The sequence below is a fragment of the Ochotona princeps genome, chromosome 13, assembly GCF_030435755.1.
Source record: "Ochotona princeps isolate mOchPri1 chromosome 13, mOchPri1.hap1, whole genome shotgun sequence".
In the NCBI taxonomy this organism is placed as follows: domain Eukaryota; kingdom Metazoa; phylum Chordata; class Mammalia; order Lagomorpha; family Ochotonidae; genus Ochotona; species Ochotona princeps.
In genome coordinates this window covers 10,318,594-10,339,078 of record NC_080844.1, presented here as the reverse complement: position 1 = coordinate 10,339,078, position 20,485 = coordinate 10,318,594, and the positions used below count along the sequence as shown (strand labels likewise).

The 20,485-nt window shown below is 42.9% G+C and overlaps 1 protein-coding gene and 1 pseudogene across 1 annotated transcript in view; one reads left to right on the top strand and one right to left on the bottom strand.

Annotated features, from left to right (window-relative positions):
- The window catches only part of CCSER2 (coiled-coil serine rich protein 2), a 430,972-nt gene that overhangs the window by 193,009 nt on the left and 217,478 nt on the right, over nt 1–20,485 (top strand). The window lies entirely within an intron of this gene.
- Nucleotides 2,513–3,177, bottom strand: LOC101522865 (UMP-CMP kinase-like; annotated as a pseudogene).

Genomic DNA, 20,485 nt, shown 5'->3' with positions numbered 1-20,485 from the left:
CTTAAGATTCATACTCTGGAGACTTAAAATGGTTTTGGTCCTTTGTAATCTCTTATGAAGGAAGTAGAAATTCCTTTCCTAATAATTTCAGAATTTCTTTCATATAATAAAACTAAAACTGAACTGCAGTATTTGTTTAGTTTATTTTTATTATTGTTATCGCAGTGAATATCACTACATTTATTATCTACTGTGGATTTTAATTGAGGCTCCACATAGCACTCTACAGATGGAAGATTTGATTAGTTCCATATAGAGCAAAACAGATTTCTTCTTCACATGTCACATGAACCCAATCATGGCTTCTAAGTTTCTTGAAAATTAGAATATTCTTATTCCTCTAGAGCTTGGAAAACTTAGAGAGAATATATGATTGAGAAATCTGTTACCTATAAAGAAATTCTGAAATCAGGAGTTCTGTGACTTTCCTGAATTGAAGACCAATGAACTGCCTTCAAAAATTACCACAGTGATTAAGTGTAATCTAAATATTTACTACATAGGCACAATCAGTGTGATATGCTTAATTTTATGAGGCTATACCTAAAAGAGGCAGAATCCATTAACTTCTGCCTCTGCAATGCTGAGGAATTCAGGGAAAAACCTACACATCATCCTTATAGTACAATTCTGTTGCAGTAACAATATGTAGCACTATGCATGGTGTGTTTTTCCAGAGTAGTAGCTTGCAAACACTACAGCACAGTCACAAATACTAGCCAAAGGAACCAGGCCAACTTGCACAGCACATTGTTATGACAGGCTTTATACAGAGAACTCCAATTGTTGTATTTCTCTTATTTGCAGCGAGAGAAACTGAACCATGCTGGGGTTTGTGGGAAGGCCTATTGGACCATGGAGTAGATGTACATTTCCAGCAAATAATGAATAATGATATCAGACAGCATTCAAAATTAGTTAGAAACATGCATGCATTTTGAATCATGTATGTATTCTTTCTTTTTTTCTACAAAAAAAGATTTATTTTATTACAGAGACGAAGAGAGACAGAAAAAAATCTTGCATCCTATGGCTCACGCCCCAAGTAGCTGCAACAGCTAGAGCTGAACTGAACCGGAGCTAGGAGCTTCTTCTGGGTCTCCCACATGAGTGCAGGGTCCCAAGGGTTTGGGCTGTGCTTGACTGCTTTCCCAGGCCACATCCAGGGAGCTAGATGGGAAGTGGAGCAGCTGGGATACGAACCCCAGGCCCATATGGGATCCCGGTGCTTGAAGCCTAGTGGCTAAAGTCTTCACCTTGCACATGCCTGGATCTTCCCTTTATCTGCATCTTCCAAGAATTATTATTAAATTCTACAAGAGCATTTTTTGGCCAGTGCAGCTTTCTGGAGTTATCAAAGTGAATGATTCTCTACAAGCATTGATCATGTCAGTCTTGTATTTGGGCCCTTGAATCCATGCAGCCAAGCTAAATGAAGCTTCTGGCTTCTAGCCTTAGCCTGGCTTCTCATAGCTGTTGTGGTCATCTGGGGAGGTGAAGCAGCAAATGGAATCTCAATCTCTCTCTCTCTCTCTGCCTTTACTTACTCTGATTTTCAAAATAAATACTTTTCAAACATTTAACATATGTTTATTGTTTTTCTGATCAAGGTAAGATGATTTTTAAATTTTGTTCAACAAAAATCCATGAAAAAATGATTCAAGAAAATAAAATACAAATGGAAGCTTTAACCGTTAAATTGCTTCTTTTAATTTTTCCTGAGCCTACATTTAGTATAGATTACCAACACAAATCTTGAAGTTGTAACTAAAATGTGAACTGAACTGTTTAGCATAAACCTAGCAGACACTGTGTCAAAGTTCCACCACTGGGAATTTTGTTGAGCTCCATTTGATCATGAACACCACATCACAAAACACAAGGAACACAAGCCAAAAGAAGTGGACCTTGCTCCACACTTTCAGATTATATCAGAATAAAACTGCTCATTCTTCCAGGCTCTGAAACCCCGGGAGTCCAACCCAACAGTTGGAAGCAAAGAATACATTCTGTCATACAACGCTGTACAAGTTATAATAAACAAAGCATAAGCAAATAGTCATTTGATAAATCCTAAAACACTGGTGGGAATCCACTTTCTGAGTTTGTTCACTCAGCACATTGTGAAAGGTTTGAATAGACAGAGTCCTTTAGAAATTTGGTCCACAAATTCACTTAACAGATTGGAAAATTCCAAGAAACCAGGAAGAAACCTCCAAGAAAGCAGGAAGTCGAAATCCCTAATTGTAACATGCAGTAGTTATTCCACAAGCATATTTAAAAAGTCTGCTCACAGAAGGCACAGAGTATAAAATGGATATTCTTCTTTGAATAAAAACAGAGAACTAGGTGATATCCTTCTTTGTTTTGTGAGCACTACAGCCAAGTTAAAAAAACAATGCACATAAAAGATTTAATTTGCCTTTAATACTTTCCAGCCTTTAAAAGGATTTGTGATAGCAGCTATCAAAGCAATATGCAAGCATGATTTCACAAAGGCCTTCAGAGTTAGTTAGTCTTCTTTGTCAAAAAGTTTCATAACTTCATCAAAACTTCATCAACAGATTGAGAGGCATCTGCTTTCTTGACTTTTCCCATTTCCTCACAGAAGTCAATAACTGGCTTTATTGACTAAAGGTAAGCCCGAAAGCTCTTTTCCAAGCTCTGTTATCATCGTTCCTGTCATTACTCTTTCCCACTCAAAACATCATCACTCAGTACAGATCTCATTATTAGAGTAAAAAACAAAAAAAGAATAAAAGATTCATCTGCCTTCCCATCCATGGTCTTGTTCCAACCTGGAAGGTTGTCTTGATTTCTTGGAAATCCGTCAATTAAGAATTTGTTCTTCTGAATATTAGCAGCCATTGTCTGATCCGTTTCCCCTTTAATAAACTAGCGGTTATCTCAACAGGCACCATCTTTCCTGTACTTTCCAGTGAGTTCACCACACTGTGAATCTGAGTGGTTCCTTTCATCACGAAGCAGTTCCGCAGAGAGGTGTGCGTCAGCGTATTTCTCGACGATACAGGCAAACTTGGTTCCCTTTCCAGCGCCAGGACCATCGAAGACGGTGAGCGGCGGCTTCATGAAGCTGGGAGGGGAGAGGAAAGGCTGGCGGGTCAGCAGCCAAAAGCCTAGGTCCAGGAGGTGCAGAGGCCGGCAGGGACAGCGACTCCGCACACACTGCTGCTCCGCTGAAGGAGCTGCCAGCGGCGGCGCAGGGCGGAGGAAGGGGCGGGCCGAGCAGGCGCCTGCTCCGCCTCCCCCGCATCTGCAAAAGATTTAAAAAAAAAAAGGGCCGGGTTTATGCTCTAACAAAGAATGTATTGCAAACTAATCTTTAGAATAAAGTGTAGCTTTTTTTTAGTGAAAAAAGAAAATTATTATAATTTCCAGAATGATACTCAAATGAGTGCCACTGATTCTAAAGGACAGAAAAGAAAAAATCAGAGAATAAGTTCAACATTTCATAATTATTAAGCAACTAAATATATGATTTATCTGAGAAAACACAACTCAGTAAACCTTTTCCCAGTAATTTTACCTTAAAATGGGCTTTAACACGAACATGAGCTTTAATCTCCCAAATACTTATCTGTGATCAGGCACAATCAGGTACCAACTATTGCCAAACTGTATGTTCCAACCTGTTGTTAATTGTCCTGCTCCGTTTGACAAGGATATTCCTCCCTTCCTATCTGCAAACCTCTCATGCTATCAGGCTTCTTACAATACTTTAGCAGAAGAGAACCTGCGACCAGCTGTCATGGGTTTTAAAATATGAGCTAAGCTTCTTATTAATTAGAGCAACTGCCTGCCTTTTAACCTCCCTGGATTTTACTGTCTCAAAGCCATTTACTACGTGGCTCCTACAGTAATAAACAGCATGGAAAGTCTGATTTTTTTATGGGTGGTAAGCTGAGGAAATGATCTCCCAAGTCTCAGTAAAACTGAGCATCATAGTCCAGGCACACTGGGTTTTACTATTTTCCTCTTACACCAGTTATTTGTTAGTGAGGAGGCAGACCAACAACCAGTCTCCAGAACAGTGAGGTTAGGGAAGCAGGGAAGGCACAAGGCCTTCTTCCACAGAGAGTGGAAGTAGAACACCTCACAGTTCAAGCTGTCACCCATGACACTTCATGACACATCAAAAGGAGCAAACCAGTGTATAGGGAAAACAGACACCAGCAAAGGCCAACCCTTCATGTAGAACAGCACAAGTGGAAAATGTCTGGCCTGCGGGTCATATGGGGAAGCTGAAATCATTTGGTCTAGCCCTGCCAAGGCAACTGGAGGCAGGATGCAAATTTCAGTAAATCCACAGCAGTCTAATTTTTACACTGGTAATGCTGTATGGCCTGCAAATGAGGTTATAAATATTCAGATGTTCCTTGGTGGAATAAAGGTTACCCATGCAGCCCTGGTCTGCAGGCAGCAGCCCAGTCTTTTATTTCCCAACGGCTCCGTAGAGATACATTTCCACCTCCTTTGATATCACAGAAATGGTACGTCATGCCCATTTGGTGGCTTTGCTTTCTCTGATTCACACTCTGCTCGCACCTTCTCACCGAGCTCCTGACTCCTCAACTAGACTTCCCATCCTGTGAACCTGACACAAACTGGCAGCGCCTCATGTCCATGCATTACCACCAGTTCTTTTAAAACTTTCTAAGTGGAACTCCCGTTTGTCTCCATGGTTCTCTCCCCAGCTCTACCTCAAGAGCCTATGATTTGGCATCAGACAGGACCACTAAACTTCTGCTGAAAAATTCCTTACATTCCTACCTGACACACAGTACACAAGCAAGCACTTAATACATGAAAAGTGACAAGGTAACTTGTAAATTTTGAAGGCCAGTTGCTAAGGTGTAGAAATTGGTTTACTGATTTTTGCTGATGGTATGTTGGAGCTTTTAATTGATCGCGATGATACTCTGCTGGCTCTGTCTTCAGACCAGAGAGGGTATACCTAAGAAGCCGTTGAACTTGACTGGACAATAAGATGCTGGACTCTGTGTTTGGTATATGCTTGCAATGGGGGAATCTCAACTGAACTTGAACTGTGGTTATGCAACAAGGTGGAGGAATCCACCATGGTGGGAGGGTTTGGGGAGGGGTGGGGAGAATCCCACTACCTATGAAACTGTGTCACATAATACAATGTAATTAATGAATTAAAAATAATAAATAAAAAAAAGAAAAAAAATAAAGCAGATAACATGAAAAAAAAAAAAAAAAGAATTGGTTTCTCCTCTGACCAAAAAACTTTGGAAGAGCTCCTGGTTTCATTCAGGAGGGAGAATACCTTGAGAATACATCTCACACCTGGTGAGAACTGGCCTCCTTCTGGCATACTTTTGAGCCCCAGAAGGACCTGTGTAGAAGCACTGCTCAAAGACACCACCTCCGGGCAGATCTGAAAATCTCTCTCTTTCCTCACCTTCAGATTAATTACTTTGTTAATCTCTTATATCTCAGCTTGGTTTGTCGATCATTTTACAAACTGGGCAAATGCCCAAGAGAAAACAACTCAGGATGTTGGACTCTTGTCAGTGATAATTCATTTCCTTGTCTCCTTGAAGATTTTGGAAGTGCAAATCAACCCATTTCTAGAACTAACGTATAATATGTAGGTTCAAAACAAAAGAAAACAAAACAAAAAACAGACCTAAGTAAAACTTACATTATAGATCAGTCATAGAGTGAATGGCAGGTAAGCCAAAGGAAAGAATCTACCGTGAGAGCTAGTTAACTCAGCTATAGGATGCATCATCATAAAGCAACACTGTGGATGGACACGGGACCCAGCATGGCAATGGCAGAAAGCTGCTGTAGTGCTGTGATCAGAATAGTGCAATTAGGTGTTTACAGCAGAACTATGCCTAAAAGGCAGAAACCATCATTGGAACAAGTGCCTTCTGCTGGGTGGGGCTCCCTGAGGCAGAGGCTGAGCCTTAAGAAGAGAGGATGACACCTGTTCAGATCCTTCCCTGCCACCCCATAACTCCCTCTGTCCATGCACCCTAGCCAACGTCCCCTTCTGATACACCTGACTGGTGGTTGGGAAGATGCCTCTGAAAAGACAGGTCAGTTTCCTCTATACAGAATAGAGGGATGACACTAGATTCAGTCGCGAGCAAAAGGCAGCTGAGGGGAAGGTGCCCGTGGGGCCACGTTCCAGGGCACAGTCCATTCTGGAGTGCATGGGCACACGAGGTCTTGTTTCCTTACTGACTCTTGAGAAATGTCCTGTATGGGACAAGAGATGAGGGAAGTTAAATGTTTAAAATGGGTTTGCTCATTCAAAGATTTTTCTAGAACACAGACAAAACAATTCTGATGAGGGAAATTCTTTCAGCAATAGCCATTTCTGTGGGTCCAGAACAACAGATTATTTTTTTTTTACAGATTTGTTTATTCTTTCAGTTATTTATTTGGAAGACAGACTGACAGAAAGGATGATACTTATATTAGTGATGGAGTGTGAGCTTTCATCTGCTGGTTCATGCTCCAGATGGCTCCAACAGACAGGTCTGGTGTACATGAGTGGCAGAAGGCCAAGTACTTGGGCCATCTTCTGCTGCTTTCCCAGGCATATTAATAAGGCTGCTGAATTAAAAGTAAAGCAGCTTTTGGAACACGGAATGGGACAGATGTGGGATCATTAGATATGGGTGCCGGCATCATAGACAGTGAATTTTACCACAATGACTGAAAGATAATTTAAGTAGAAAGGAATGACATAGGGCAAAAATGAGTATGGTGTCATCACAACGCATAGGTACTTGGAGAGAAAGCTTTCATTCCAAAAGTTTTCACTCCTAAATGCTGCATGTAGATGAGTTATTTAAAGTTGGGTTCATTTCACTGAAGAGGAAGCAAGACAAGTGTAATTAAAGGATTGCAAGTCAAGACCTTTTGAGGAACAGAGAAAGGAGATTAAACGCTCTTGGAGAAAAACTCTGAAGTGGCAAATGACATGCAAATTTGAAATATTCCCCAGTCAGTCAGCAAATCCTTACATATGGGTGGATTGTTCATCAGAATTGAAATAAGTCCTTGAACTTTGATTATCATTAGTCTAGCTTGATGTTGTTTAAACAATGTGGGCCATCACCAGTGTTGTGAGACATCTGACAGGAGAGACCAAGTGCCACTTCTCCTCTCTTTGCTTCTCCTGGATTTTTCAAAATGAGGACAGCAATGCCCTCCTCCTGGGGTCTTCCTCAAGGGTCTCTGGCTGGGAGAAGTGTGTCTCCTCTCAGAAGACCTGGGTTTCTGGGAAGCTGATTTGGTTGTGCTAATGAGGCAGATCTGTAACCAGAGAAGGTGCTGCTGACCGCTGGGGGCTCCGGGACCTGATGACCTGGCAGGCTGCAGGTGAATCTGCACTGAAGGCAGAGCACCCCTCTTGCCAGCAAGAAGCTGGATTTGATATTTCCTGTGAAGTGATGGGCGCTCTAAGTCCTGCTCAGAAAGAGCTCCTGGAGAGCTGGCAATTGGGGTCAGACCCAGCCCTCTGGGACCTGCTTCCCACAGGCTCTTTTCCAGGAACTCTCCTTCATGGACTGCTTGCTGTGGCCTGCTGGAGAATGCGGCATATGCACAGGAATAGGAGCAGCTTTGGGGCTCACCTGGAGCAGAAGCCCTTTCTAGTGACTCCTTGCAAAATCACTTGACTCCATCCATCCCTGTGGCCTGGGATGGGGGGCGGGTAGTTTTGACAGAGGCCACAGCCTCCATTGGGATATGTGCAGATATTGCTGGAGTGAGGGCAGAACAGGTGAATCCTGATGAGGGAAATGGTGGTGCCCACCAGAAAAGGAGGATGGAAGGACAGGGGTAAAGGCACACAGGACAGGCACTTTGCTGTGGTGCCTGGAATCTGGCCCCACCTGCTCTGCTTCCTACCCAGCTTCTTGTTGAAGCACCTGTGAAGGCAGCAGATGCCAAAGTGCTTGGGGACTCGTCACCACATTCCTGGCTTCCGTTGGCTCAGTCCTGAACTATTGCAGGCATACGGGGAGTGATCCAGCAGATGGAGATTTCTTTGTCTCCCCTTGTCTCTGTCACCCTGCCTTTCAAATAAATAAATGAAACTTAAAAAAACACGTAGCATGGATGGAGTTGAATATCCATGCTATGTGAAAGGTAGGTTCTCTGAACTTTTGTTTGCTTTCCCAATTCTATCTTTTTATGTCTTTGAGTGGATCCTGCTGCTCCAGGAGGATATGTGGCTTGGTTTTGCGAGCAATCTCTGCCCCCAGGGAAAGCATGGCTGGCTACCAAGACTTTGTTTTCAAAAATTTAATTTTCTCTGCAAATTCAAAAGCTCTACCTCTGAGCCGTACTGAGGCAATGCCTACGTTAATTAGCTCAATTTAGCTATTCTACAGTGTCTGATTATTTCAAAACATGTTGCACATGAATGCACAAACAGATTATATGTCAATTTAAAATGCACAGAGTATCAGGTTGCTCCACTGAAGGCTCACAAATGGGTATTAACACAAGTGAACATTGTTGTATTCACAACCCTAACCTGAAATAAGACATTGTCGACAAAACGACACTCTCCATATAAACTTTCCTCAGTACTATTTCTTTGATTGTCAGAAAAACACTAGCTTAAATTCAGTGGCTTTGATGCCTTTGCCTTTATTCATATTTTAACAAAAATGAACCCGAATCTATAAGACAGACGCAGCAGTGTTTGTATGTTGTATAGTCATGTGTACATTGCTGCTTTTGTTTGCAGTTAAGTTTGTTATGTGTGGCTTCAATTCTTTCATTTTGCTATTGTGTGTGTTCTGTTCCTTTTTTTTAAGCACTGTATGTGCTATCTTTTGTCACTTCCCCAGGCCGTGGGCATTTGCTCTGGTCCTAGAACTTGCTGTTAGGAACCATATTGTTACAAATATTTTTCAACATGCCTGCTGGCCTACAAGTTCAAGGTTACCCCAAAAGCCGCACTCCAAGATGTAGAATTGTTACACAGGGGATTCAAAGAACGTTATTGAACTTGAACTGAATTGGCTGTTGCCAAAATGAACTTCATAGAAGTTTACTGATTGACTCCTTTATCAGTGACATATTGGTAGGTCTATAGCTCTTGACCTGAGACAAAACTTGCTATTTCAGATTCAAAATTTAGCCTGCCTGATGGATGGTAAGTTTTTGACTTTCATTTGGACTTCTGATTACTAAAGATATGGAATATTTTGTCATAGCCTTTTGGGGGCTGTTGAATTTCTTCTTTGAATTTTCTGTTTACAACTTGGCTGACTCTCCTCCATCCTGGTTTAATTACATGTTTGGGGACTTTGGGGGGATTTTGTGTTACTTAATGTAATAAGTCTTTTGTAGAAGGAGGAAGGACCTTATGTGTGTTACCAGCCTCTTTTTCCAATTGTAGAATTGTCATTGTTTAATGTGCTGAAGGTACTATAGGTGTTTCTGGAAAAATAGAATTGAAAGGTTTTGTAGACACCTGCATTGTCGTGCCGTGAATTTAACTATAACTTGTGACGTGGCAGCCCAGGACTTGAGGGTAGAGCTCTCAGACACAATTGGTGCTCTTAAGAGCAGAGGTGACAGGGAGCTCCCATGCCTTTACCCACCTCTTGGAGACACAGTGAGAATGAAGCTGCACACAAATGAGAGAGGAAGGCTGTGTAGACACTCAACATGGCTGGTCTTTGGACTTGGATGTCCCAGCCTCCAGAACTGTGAGACATTTATGTCAAGTGAGTAGGGGTTTGTGTTACAGCAGCTGAATAAACTGAGAGGGGCCACTCCATGCAATATCACTGCCTGAACCTCACGCAGCAGCAGATGCCCCGAGACATGTACGCCTGGGATGAGGTGACGAGGTTCAGGAAGGACAGCTCCCCTGCAGCTGAGCTTCCCCCAAAGGCTTCCCTCCCTGCACCCATGGCCTTCACAGTTAATGCTTTCAGCGAAGTCCACGTTCCCTTAGATGGAATCTTATCCTGTCCTGTTGTGCCACGTCATCTCAGACACGTGAGGAAGGAATCCGAAGTGAGGAAGTATGTCAGTGGCCCTCACGACTCTTAAAAACTTCTTAAGTTCTACGCAAAATATCCTGTTAGTAGAAATATCTTCACGTTCTTTAATGAGTAAGAATTCCCATAGCTTTCACAGATTTCTCAAAAATATTTAAATGCAAGGTGGTTAGCAACTAACAACCTAAGCATAATTCAACTCTCACTGCCATGTTTGGACAAACCCCTCACTGTCTGACAGTTTACAAGGTTTACCAGTTGTCTCCATCCTCAGGTGTTCAGGGTGGGCAGGTCATGTATCTGTCTTTCTCTGGCTCCATTTGAAATGCTGTTTCCTCGCTTCCTATGCCCCGTCCAGGATTTCTGTTTATCTGTGTGCAAACACACCTGCTGGCCAAAATTATCACAAAAAGCAATGCTGCATTTCTCATTCCATGAGTATTAGTAGCAGTAGCATCCAGGTGCTTATCTTGCCCACATCCCCAGAGGATGCAAAGCTTCCAACAAGGCAGGTTTTCCTTTCAAATAAAGCAGTCTCACCCTTGTCATACTGCTCTCTCGCAGTGTGCTTATCCTCAGAGTGAATGCCCCTGGCCCTCTGGGAAATGCCTGCCACCAGGGAGACAATGCCTGTAGCAAGGTCAGCTACCCAAGTCCATGCTGCACACTGGTCCCCTGGTCACCCCCAGTGATGTTCAGCAGCACTCAGAGTCTAACAGTTCTCAAAGTGGAAAGGCGAAGGCTGTACTAAGCCTCCTCATGATGTGGGCAGAATGCTCTCCTGTAATGAGCTTCCAGACTTGGGGTGCAACATTGTGTGTATGGGTGGTTTTCTATTTGTCTTGTAGCTTGAGGATTTGGTGTGGGGTCTGCTTGAGGATACATTTCCCTGACTGCAGTGGCACCCATGAGTAGTAAGGCATAGCTTCCCTCCTATATGGCAATTTCCACAAGTAGTAACAGGCTGTGCCTTGAGATGCTGCTAGATGGTTCTCAGAATTACAAGTACCTCCCAGCTGGTGATCCAGGGATCACAGGGAAATACAATCATGTTAGACAGCCAACAACGTCTTCAAAGAGGTTCCAGTCACCCATAAGCCAGTAGCTAAGGAAAACCAGGCTCCAGAGTTCTTTTCATGAAGTGTCATGGATTATCCCATGATCCCTCAGAGCATCTCAAATGTGAGAATGCATACACTGCACACAGATGGATGCACAATCACACCTGCAGTCACAGTTTAGCCTCTTGGTTTAAAGGCTAAAAAGGTGGACTTTTCAAGGAATGCCGGGTGGTTTCATTGGGAGGAGAGCACAAAGATTCTTCTGATGTCCATGGGAAATATGTGTTCTACAAAAAGTCCAAGTAGATTTTAGTATTTTTTTGCATCAAAATAACTATAATTTAAATTTCATTTTGCACAATCTTCCTCAAACATTGTGAGTTATCTTCCCCAGTTGGCTGTACATCTATCTGGAAGACCAGTTACATCACAAGACACACTGCGACTCAAGGGAACGAAAAAATCTATGCACACTCCTAAAAACATGCCTGTTCTTTTTCTTCTCCATCCCAAATATCCATTTCCCATTACAGATTTTATTAAATCATTGGTTGTGACAACTCTATTTAGATTGTGGTGAGGAAGGACTGCTTATTGAATTATAAGTCTGTTTTGTGATTAATAATTTCATGCTTCATGAAACCTTCCTTCTTCTTTATAAGAGGAACAGCATCACTATTCAGTCCCAGGCATCCCAGGGACCTGCGTTCCTCAGCCTCTCCCCCTTCCGACTCCTCAGTTTTTGCTACATGAGAAACTCCAGCTCATGGAGCAGAACCTGCTGCCATTCCAGAGAGAAAGATGAGACAACTGTGTGCATGCTCACAGACCCATTCACGTCTCCTCAAAGTATTGCCCATACTTCATTCAGATCCCTCTGATCTCCCCTCATCTCCACTTGTTTGTTTTGATCATGCACCCCATCCAGGACTCCATTTAACAGTGTCATTGCGTGTCCCCAGGTTCCTCTTGCCTGTGACAGTTTCTAGGGCTTCCTTCCTTCCTTCCTTCCTTCCTTCCTTCCTTCCTTCCTTCCATGGTCTCTACACTCCTGCTCTCATGAGTTCTTACACATCTCCATTGTGACAAGAAGATACACACCATAGAATTAGACAACAGCTCCGGCCACTGCAGCTGCTTTGGGAATGAATCATTGCATGGAAGATCTTCCTCTCTGTCTCTTCTCCTCTCTGTATATCTGACTTTCCAATAAAAATAAAATAAAATATTTAAAAGAATATATGCAATTGTTTGTTATAGCAGCAACTTAAAAGAAATGGCTTAGGAGGTGGACATTTAGCCCAGCAGTTATGCCTGCTAAGGCACCTGTATCCCACATCAGAGTATCTGGGTTTGATTCCTGGTTCTGATTCCTGACTGCAGCTTGTTGACAGATCCCAGGAGGCATCAGTGATGGCTCAAGGACCTCGGTCTTAGCACTCAGTGGGGACTTGGATCGTGTTCCCATGTCAAATAGCAGAAGAATGAGAAGAAGAAAAAGCAAAGAAAGCATTTAAAGTTCCTCTCTACCTAAATCATTGCAGTATATCCCTGGAGCATTGCTGTTATTCTTTAGCATATCCTATTGTTTCACGCATTTGTCTTTCAAATCTCTGAGTAGGACATATGAATGTATCACTCTACATGGGACACAGGTGAGCAAAGATCAGGATAAACACTGGACTCTGAGTTCTCTGCCCAGCTCACCACTGCTGACACACACTCACACTGTGTGGAACATCAGAACGTCCAAATGGAGAAAGTAAGACCAAAGCTATCCGCTGTAAATCATAACCCTGCTTGTGAAATCTCATCATTGTCGCATCCCCTGAAGCCACAGTCAGTACTGGCTTTAACTCATTCCAGACACGCTTTTGCACAAACTCCGATTTAGAACAAAGACTGTTTCATTTTAACACTTGAATTTAATAGAGTAAAAAAAGTATGCTAACTTGAAATAAAACAGCTTGCCAAACTTTGCATAAGCATTTACTCACTGAAACAATATTATTTCATAAAAAGCTAACTCCTGCTTTAAGAAATAAGACTATGGCAGTCATCTGTACTATATTTTTGGTCATTTTAAAAATGGTTTATTTTATTTTAAAGACAGAATTACAATGATAAGAACAGATAGAAATATTCTATCTGCTGGTTCATTCTCCAAATGACCACAACCATGGAGCTGAGCTGATCCAAAATCAGAAGCCAGGACTTGCAGGTCTCCCATGCTTGGGCCAGGCACGACTGCTTCTCCAGGTGCATTATCAGGGAGCTGGATTGGAAGCAGAACCGCTGGGACATGAACGGGCACCCATATGGGATACCATTGCTGCAGCAGGGGCTTAGCCTACTGTGCCATGGTGCTGACCCCGTGGCTTTTTAAAAGGAATTCATTGATACGTGAGATTCCCTGGATCACAACAAATGCATGAGAATTACTACAACATAATTGTCACTTTCCTGTGATCCTAATATAAAGAGAACAGACTGCATGTGTTCCACAAGACTTTAGGAAGGAACCATCTGTTTTCTCCTGTGAGAGAGAAGGAGCTTCCCCTCCCTACGCTTCCCTAGTTCTTCCCCGGCTCTATGCTCTATTCCCACTAGGATTTCTTTGTGATGTTTACAAGGGTCACTTCCCTGAGTGATTCCTGCTTTTGCAGGAACTTTCTGCTCACAGGCTGCTGCCTGTGATGCTGGCATACAAGTGCTGGTTCAAATCCCAACTGCTCTACTTCCATATAATGTGCCTAGGAAAGCAGCAGCAGATTACCCAACTACGTGAGTCCCCGCCACCCACATGAAAACCCAAGCAGAGTTCCTGGATCCTGCCTTCAACATGATCCATCCCCAACCACTGAAGCCACTTGAGGCATGACCCAGCAAAAGGAAAATGTCTCTAATTCTGATTTTCAAATAAAGAAATAACAATTTTTAGAATAATAATTAAAGAAGATCATTACCCCTTGGGCAGGCATCTGGCCTAGTGGTTTGAGCATCAGTTAAGATGCCTGTGTTCCACTTCAGAGTACCTGGGTTCAATACCTGGCTCTGGCTCCTCACTCCAGCTTTCTGCTAATGCAGACCCCGGGAGGCACTGTGGTAGTTCATGGGACTGAGTCACTGTCATCCAGTGGGATTGAGTTCAGGTTCTAACCTCCACTGACCCCAGACCCAGCCCTTCCAGGCATTTGGGGGAATGAGCCAGCAGATGGAAGATCTCTCTTTCCCTCTATATGCCCATCCCTACTCACAGAAATAAATCTTTAGTTATTGTCTTTGGAGCAGCTGGGCATAGCTGATGCTTTCCAATGATGGATGTCACAGTGCTGCTTTAGTCCCACAATCTGTGGCAATAAATGATGTGGTCAGGTTTCGAAACAAAACATAACTTCCAAAGTAAGGATTCTCCTCTGAACAAACATTTATCATGCACTGAATCAAACACCACAGCAGTAGCATACTTTTACAAAAGAGAGATGTCTTTCATTGTGTGTGAAGGAACTGACCAGGCCTAGGATGCTTTGGCCAAGGACTTCCATGCTGGGGCTCATGGGGCGCACACCTGAATGCTGAATGCCAAACAAACAAAACAAGACTTCCTCATCCACGCTCTTTCTGGTTCCTCTTCACATTTTAGTAATTCCCCCAATATACGATTGCTACATTTTTATTGGCTACTCTAAGTCTACCATTGCTATTATAGGTCTGCCACACTAGGCCCATGCCAGTACTGACCCTGATTGTGTGTCTGCCTGTTGTTCTCAAAAGCCCTTATCTAAACTTTGGCCAGTTGTCCTTAATAGTTTCTTCTGGGGGCCCGGCGGCGTGGCCTAGCAGCTAAAGTCCTCGCCTCGAAAGCCCGGGGATCCCATATGGGCGCCAGTTCTAAATCCGGCAGCTCTACTTCCCATCCAGCTCCCTGCTTGTGGCCTGGGAAAGCAGTCGAGGACGGCCCAATGCATTGGGACCCTGCACCCGTGTGGGAGACCCGGAAGAGGTTCCGGGTTCCCGGCATCGGATTGGCGCGCATCGGCCCGTTGCGGCTCACTTGGGGAGTGAATCATCGGATGGAAGATCTTCCTCTCTGTCTCTCCTCCTCTCTGTATATCTGACTTTGTAATAAAAATAAATCTTAAAAAAAAAATAGTTTCTTCTTTTTTCCCCCTTGTGAGCGGCCTCTGCTACACTCATACATTGATTCTGACTTTTTTTTCCCCCCAAATAGCTGAGTTCTCTTAACTTCACACCAGGAATCTCCAATACATAATCTCCAAACTACTTTGAAGTTCCAGGGTTGGTAAGAACCACTTTGTAATGAGGTAAACGACTTCCAAGTTAATACCGAAACACTACCCCTCCTACCCTGTATCCTCAGCATCAGCTTCCCCTGAGGTGACAGTCAAGTCTCACTGGCCATTCCATCTGTGCTCCAGGAAATGTATAACTGTTCTCACAGTGTCTCTTCATCTCATCGGAATCTATCCCCCTTGAGGTGCTTTGCATGTTGCCAAGGACACACACAGTCCACTCAAAGAGCTTCCCTAACTCAGCCAGCCTGCTCACTTCCCACAACCCAGTGGCCTGTTCAGCACACTGCCTACAATTCAGCCGGCCCACTCAGGGAGCATCCACAACCCAGCTGGCCTGCACGTGGCTGCTCTTCATGGCTGAGACAGGACCGATCAGCTCCAGCTCAAAGCACTGTCATCCTTTGAGGTGTTGGAGTGATTAAAAACATTACGCCCAACATGCTACTCTTGCTTCAAAATTTCTCTTGGCTTTCTAGGCATTCCTCCTAGTCTCTTTGAGCTTAACAGTCCAGCTTTGTTTCTGGAAAATCGTGATGGAGATGCAGTAAATACATCATTAACTAAGCAACCTGAGCTGAAAATTGCCTATATTTTAAAAAATGCTGATGTATGGGATTTGGAGGTCTTACCTTCCTTGACAGATGGCAAAGGGAAATGAAGGAAAATAGCCACAGCAGCTCCCTTCCTCCACACTCCAGTGCTTTGCTAAATAAGAAGAGGCCTATTTAATTAATATTGATTTAACAGTGACTGTCCTTGAGACATATTATCCTTTGACACATTTTTACTTCGGAAACTGCCAAAATTGCAAAAACATTTAATAACAAAACTCACATGCATTCCTAAGCTCTGAGGTGTGTTATCTCGGGTCCCCAGCGGCTCCAGGAAGGAACCACGAGCCCTAGCAGGCAGCGGTGTCTTTCTTTGTGACCTCCAGTGTTGAGCTAGCTTTTCCAGAGATGTCCCAGTGCATGGCCCAGGTCACCAGAGTGAGGGACGTCAGGAAGGAGAAGAGCTTCTGATCGTTGGCTTTTATTGCTGGCATTTGTGAAAACAGCCACCCAGCTTTGGTGGAAATGCTAACCGCTGATTTCTAAGCGAGCAACACAAAGGAGAGAGTTCTTCATTTGTGGGAGGAAGAAACAAAACATGTTCCTCCTGACCCTTCTGTCTGACTATTTGAGTCAGGGATCAGTAACCAACAACTCTTGTCTACCTAAGGGAAGATTTTTTTCATTGAAAAATTTTGCTTATGCATTTCTCACGCATTTTATTTAATTTGGGGAAAGAGTTAAGGGCACAGTCTCTTATAGAAAAAACTCCATCCCTTCTGTGAGAGAAGAGGTGAAGTCAACCAACTGGGCAAGCATGTCTGAAATCACACTTCATTTTCAGTGTCAGCGGAGCAGGTCATGTGATCAGAAGCACAAATATCATTCCACATGCAGGTCCCACCCAAGTGTCCTCTACAACCAGCACCCTCCTCCATGGCAGGGTGCACTTCATATCTTTACCCGATGAAATACCAGTGAAAAGCAATGCAAGAAAGCAAAGATCTGCTGAACTTTCCAAATGAAAACCAGCTGAAGGGAGACCCAGGCACCCGCTTCATGCTTACCATCTGGGAAATCAACCGGGTGCAAATAGTTTGCCACACATTTCCTCAAAGTCATCAGAGGCTATCTTCCTGAAGAATTGAAATCCAGATCCCTGGAAATAGAAAAAAACAATCTGATCTACATTTCTTCTTAGTTTTCTCCCAATACAATCCCTGAAAATAATGGTGCAGGTTTGTATATGTAATAAGACAGAAAGCAGAGAAGAGCCTGGGACCAGGGAAACCATTGATGTACCACGTTTAAAAGCAGCTGCTCAGTGGTTCTGATCTTGTAGGGTTTAAGCTGAGCAGTTGGTCAGGTTAAAGGTCGGGACAAAACCAGCTGAGGGAATACAATGATTCTGAGCTGGTGTGCCAAGTCAGGGGAGGCTGAAATGAAAGGGCCCTCCCTGAAGCAACCCTCGCCAAAGCCCCAGGGATAGCACCCCACACTACTGTGAGAATGAACTTGTAGAAGCTGCTTCTGCCTTGCTTTCCTTCTGGTGCAGGCCTGCTGTCCTGCTCTGCTCTGTTTCTGTGATAAGCATGACCCTTCCTTTTGGCCTTGATCCTGCTCTCCCTTGAGGTTCTGAATAGCCACAGACGCAACACATTTCCACTCCCCTTGGAGGAAACTGTGACAAAGGTGGCTGCGCCATGGTGTTCAGGAAGGAGAATAGTGTATGAAAACCAGAAGATCCATGACTTGAAGAAAAATATAACTGTCCCAGGAAGTGCCCATCCAACAGCTGTGATTCCTATCAGTGTTGCAGCCTGCCTGGTTGGCACTGAACTCCAGGAACACAGGTAGTCACACTTCAGTCTTCCATCCACTCAAAAATAAAAAAAAAATCACCAGAGGGTTTCATGGAGTCTCTCACACACATCCGTGACATCGATCTGAAGCTTCTAACTGCAATTGTATTTTTCAAAAAAGAATGAAAAACTGTGTGCTGGGAAAAACCGATGGAAAGAACTAGTGACAACTGCTAACTATTATTCTTAAGTAATACCCATCAAGATCTGGGTCCTATTTTTTTTTCCCCAAAAGCAGTTTTACATTACATTCCGGCAAACATAATATATGCTTGTAAAGTTGATGGAATATTTGCTTCCAGTCTGTACCAACTCCTTGTTCAATATGTCTGTGAAAAATATAGAAAGAAAATGCTGTACCTTCAATCTGTTTCCAAAGAGTCAGAGAGTTTTCACTGCATGTCATTATTGCCAATCATTCCAGCACCCAAGGAAACTACTATCCAAAGGACTGAAAAGAAGTCCACAAATCCGGTGTGGTAGCCTAGTGGCTAAAGTCCTCGCCTTGAATGCGCCGGGATCCCATATGGGCACTGGTTCTAATCCTGGCAGCCCTGCTTCTCTTCCAACTCCCTGCTTGTGGCCTGGGAAAACAGTTGAGGATGGCCCAATGCCTTAGAACCCTGTACCCTCGTGGGAGAACTGGAAGAGGCTCCTGGCTCCTGGCTTTGGATTGGCTCAACTCTAGTTTCTACGGCCGCTTGGGGAGGAATCAACGAACAGAAGATCTTCCTCTCTGTCTCTCCTCCTTTCTGTATATCTGACTTTCCAATAAAAAAATTTAAAATGCTCACAAACTTCTTAATATGGTGTCAGGTTTTCCATGATGAATCTTCCTACATGGTGAAAATTGAAACAAAAGATTATCTTACAAGCAGAGAGAGGACAGAAACCATGTCATGGTTTAAATTTAAAAATTGTCTTTAACATTCATATCTCCGTGCTTGTGACTTTCTTAGCTTGCCTTACTGCATAGTCTAGAAGCTCAGCACTGTCCTACGTAAGAACAGTGAAACTGGCTTCTGAGCTTTGTTCCCAACATCAGGGCAAGCACTCAGTGGCATGCTCTCCAAAGGCTTAATGCTGATTCTGTTATTTTCACTCTGCTTTGCTTGTCGATATTTTTGTACCGTGAATAACTGTAGAACGTCATCAAATGCTATTCCCACAATAGGTGATTATATCATATGGCTTTTTCTCTTTCCTTAGTTGTGTTACTGATTTTATTGACTGTCTTCTGTTTTAATGTTGAATCAGACTTACATCACCAAAGAAGCCACATTTCATTGTAACATGTAACCTCCATGTGGATTCTTGTAGCTCCCTTTACTGTATTGTTGAGTGTGGCTGCATCTGTATTTGCCATAGTTATTGGTCTTCAGTTTTCTTCTTTTGAACTGTTTTTGCCTGGTTTTACTAACTTCACAAAATTGGGAAGTGTTGTCTCTCCTGTTGTGTAGAATCACTGTTACTTACTGAAACACAGATGCAAGGCGAGGATTTGGCCACTAGGCTACCTTGCCGGGCCCCCATCCATCTTTTCGAAGTACTAGCTCCTTGTTGGATTTCTTTTCTCATTGTTTTCAATTTCATAGACTTTCCCCCCTATCATTATTATTTCCTCCATGTTGCTTTTTCCAAATTTATTTTCCTGTGGTTTTTTAGCCTCTTCAAGAAGAAACTTCAGCTATGAATTTTATAGGATTCTATTTTATAATACAGTAATTTAGTCGTAGAAATTTCTAACTACTAATTAAGCTATGTTTCTTAACCTCATGTTTTGTTCTTATTTCTGAGCTTGGTATACATATTTTTTTTAAAAAAAATTTCCCTTGAATCTTCTTTTAACCATGGATTATTTATAAGTTCAGTTTTTTATTTCCAAACTTTTGAAGATGTTTTTATCTTTCTGTTACTGACTTCTAGTTTGATTCCATTGTGTTTGGAGAGCACACTCTGTGGCATGTAAATTCTTTTTTTAACTTGTCAAAGCTTGTTCTATAGACTGGGATGATGTGTCCTGTGGACATCTGAAAAGGAAGCATGTTTTGCTGTTACTGGGTGGAATATTCTACCAATGCCAATCGAATCCTATTGTTACTGGTGTAATTGACTAAAAGGATCTTGCTGTTGATTTTCTATTTATTTGCTCCAGTGTTGAGAAAGGGCATTGAGGTCTCTGGCTATTACTGTGCAGTTGTCTCTTTCTCCTTTCATTTTGAGCAGGTTTGGTTTCACATAATTTGCAGCTCTGTGGCTGGCTGCACACTCTTTAGGATTTCTGTATCACATGGCTATTGACACACAACACTCTGTAATGGCCTTCACTGCCTCTGACATCTCTCTTTGTTTTGCAGCCTATCTGGTGTCATATTGCTGTCCCTGCTTTCTTTAGATTAACATCTGCATTGTTTATAGATTTGCATCCACTGTTTTCAACCTGCCTGTTGTTATATTTGAAGTATTTCTTGCAGACAGCATGTGGTTGGCCCATTTAATTATGAATTAATTATTTCATTACTTAATTGCATTTGGGAGAGAAAGAACACTTCCATCAGGTGGCTCATTCCTCAAATGCCCAAAACACACCTTGCTTGGTATACAGGGCTGGGAAATCACTCCAGGCTGTTCATGTGGGCGGCAGGAACCCAGCTGCTTGAAGCC